Source organism: Saprolegnia parasitica (genome assembly GCF_000151545.1).
Source record: "Saprolegnia parasitica CBS 223.65 unplaced genomic scaffold supercont2.3, whole genome shotgun sequence".
In the NCBI taxonomy this organism is placed as follows: domain Eukaryota; phylum Oomycota; class Saprolegniomycetes; order Saprolegniales; family Saprolegniaceae; genus Saprolegnia; species Saprolegnia parasitica.
In genome coordinates this window covers 616,994-619,982 of record NW_012156397.1, presented here as the reverse complement: position 1 = coordinate 619,982, position 2,989 = coordinate 616,994, and positions in this window count along the sequence as shown.

Below are 2,989 nucleotides of genomic sequence, written 5' to 3'. Positions count from 1 at the left end.
TCGGCCATGGGCTACTACTCGCAGGTGTTTGGCCGCCGCTTTAGCATCCTCGCGTGTGTCGTCGGCGCAGCTTGCGTTCTGTACCCGTACTGCTTCTCGACGGGTCATGGCATCATCGGCGCCGCCTTCTTCATGCAGTTCTTTGTCATGGGCGCATGGGGTGTGATCCCGATCCACCTCATGGAGCTCGCGCCGCCGTCGTACTCGACGTTCATCGTCGGCACCTCGTATCAGCTCGGTAACCTCATCTCGGCGACCGCGTCGACGATCGAGGCGTCGCTCAGCGAAGTGTACCCGCTGCCAGCGACAGAAGCCGGCGTGGAGCGTTTTGACTATGCCAAGGTGATTGCACTCTTGTTGGCGATCGTGCTCGGGTCGTTGGCGCTGCTGACGTTCATCGGGCCCGAGAAGCGCGGCCAAGAGTTTGATCACGACGAGACCCTCGACGGCCCGATCGTGGACGACGACGACGGTGACGTTGAAAAGCCCAAGTTGTAGAGAAAGGGGCGAGCCTGTAGGGGTATATGTGAAATGAATTCGAGTATTGTGTGATAATATTTGGCAAGTGCAAAGTGGGCAAGATATGTGCAATGTGGCACCACGTGGACGTCACGCAGTTCGCGGCTAAAACTCGACAACCATCTGGCCTTGACAATGGATGCAACTTCCACACTTTTGTCACGAAAGCCAATCGAATCGATTCCAGTTACGAGGGCTGGGACCATAGCCAGAACTACACTCTTTGATTGCAGTTGGTTGGCGCTATTTATGCTGTAAAGAGTATTCCAATATATCGCCAGACATTTCTAGCACAAAGTTGGCTCCACCAACCAATTGCAACACCCCTGTTGTAGAGGGATCAAGCGAGTGGTGAGGATGGTGTGTAGAGTACAATTGGATAGATCCACTATGTCGCGCGCTGTTGCGATACTCGAGTGGAATAGCCTGGTCTTGAAATTGAAGGGTGTCGATTATCGAAAAAATGACTGCTCGGTGAATGGCATTTCCACTGTGGAGCGACAACGTTAAAGGTCAATGAAAACCAAAGAAGACGACGCTCAAATGACAGACGGCGTCGCACGGTGACATGTGTTGTTGCTAAACTGAGTTATTACATGCGATTATAAAGATATGTGGACTTCCGAATGCGCTCGTGAGGCCTGGCCGGTGCTTCAGCGAGGAGCGTTATTGGTCGTGATTTGAGATTGTGCGAGGGACCAGGTAGCGTGCACACCAAGGGTCGTCGCGGAGAGCGGCCAGCGACGCGTCAAGAGATCACAGCGCGACGAGCCAAGTGCCGGACGTGCAGTCGTGCGATAGTAGCTACCCGGAGCGCGAGCGCGGCAGCGGGAAGTTGCGTCAGCGTCGAGCGGAAGACACGGTTGTTGCGTTCGAGCCAAAGAAAATACCAGACGCAAGCGCGTAAGATCGGTCAGAGGGCACGAATAGAGGACTTGTGGGCCGAGTACGGCGCGGCGACATCGTCGTAGAGAAAGGCAGCGACTGACGACGGGAGTTGCATCTGCAAAATGTATATCCCGCATCGGTGCAAAAGCGCGCCAGATCGCTCGGACGTATGGGCACCACACCAAAAGATGGTCGTACGTTTCGCAGGTTTGCGCATCGCAGAGAAGTCAGTGTCGAGCATCGTGGCCGAGAAAGTGCAAGCTGGCTCGGACGGCCACGGCTTTCAGCGCGACCTGGTACACGAAGTCACCGTATGGCGGAAGGACGTGGGCTGGCTGCCGTAGAGGTACAAATGAGGCCGCTCGGCCCGGGTGCTCGTAGAAGGTCGCGGGGACGCCAAGGTGTTGCACTGGAAGCACACGCCAGTCAAATGTCGGTCGCTGTCGTAAGCCGGTCAGTCGGACGCCCATAGTCGAGGCAAGGACGACGCGGGGTCCAAACTTGACGAGACATGGTGGGGCAAGCGCACATCATGATCGGCAGGCGAGATGAGCTGAACGATATCGAACAAGAGCGGTCGCAAGCAGGCGGATCTAACGGCGGGTTGGCTGCAGCGCTGGAAAAAGTCCTGGTAGTTGTTCTTCGAGGTCGGCGACCGTGTATCCAAGGGCTTGGATGCTGTCTACGTGCGTGTTACCTTGAGCGACAAGTGTCTCAATGTGCGAGTCGTGATATTTCGCGAGCCACTTGAGCACGATAACATGTGTACACAGCTTGACGTCCCCGCAGTACTATCGTCCGCACATTTTAAAGCCAGACCGTTGTTCTAATCTCGTAATACCATTTTTGTGCTCACACCATCAAGCGTCGTTGGGTGCCTTCGTGGCCTCTTGACAGCGTTTGAAAAAGCACGGGAAGATACTTCGCATCGATCCAGCCTTGTCCGCCGTCAAGAGAATAATTATGAGAGTGACCAAGCGAAGCGCCAAAAGACAACTAGGGGTAGGGTTCAAAAGTCACGTACACATCGTGCTCGTTTTACTATGTCGTGGTCAACACCGGGATGACGGAGTAGCCTGCCGCGCCACCCTGCGCCACATCTCGTCACCTCTGCACACCACCCTGCGCGCCATGAAAAAAGTCGCGATTCATCCAAAAATACAGGATTCATTTCCAAAATACACGATACACATCCACCAAATACAGTTCTCACCCATGCGTTTACATCTTGGGTTTTTCGAGGTCGCGTTCGTCGTCACCACCGACCGGCTCGTCAAGGGTCTCGTCGTGATCAAACTCTTGACCGCGCTTCTCGGGCCCAAGGAGCGTCAGCAGCGCCAACACCGCAAGCACGATCGCCAGCAACGCCGCAATCACCTTGGCATAGTCGTAGCGCTCCACGCCGGCCTCCGTCTGCGGCAGCGGGTACACTTCGCTGAGCGACGCCTCGATCGTCGACGCGGTCGACGAGATGAGGTTGCCGAGCTGGTACGAGGTGCCGACGATGAACGTCGAGTACGACGGCGGCGCGAGCTCCATGAGGTGGATCGGGATCACACCCCACGCACCCTGGACGAAGAAC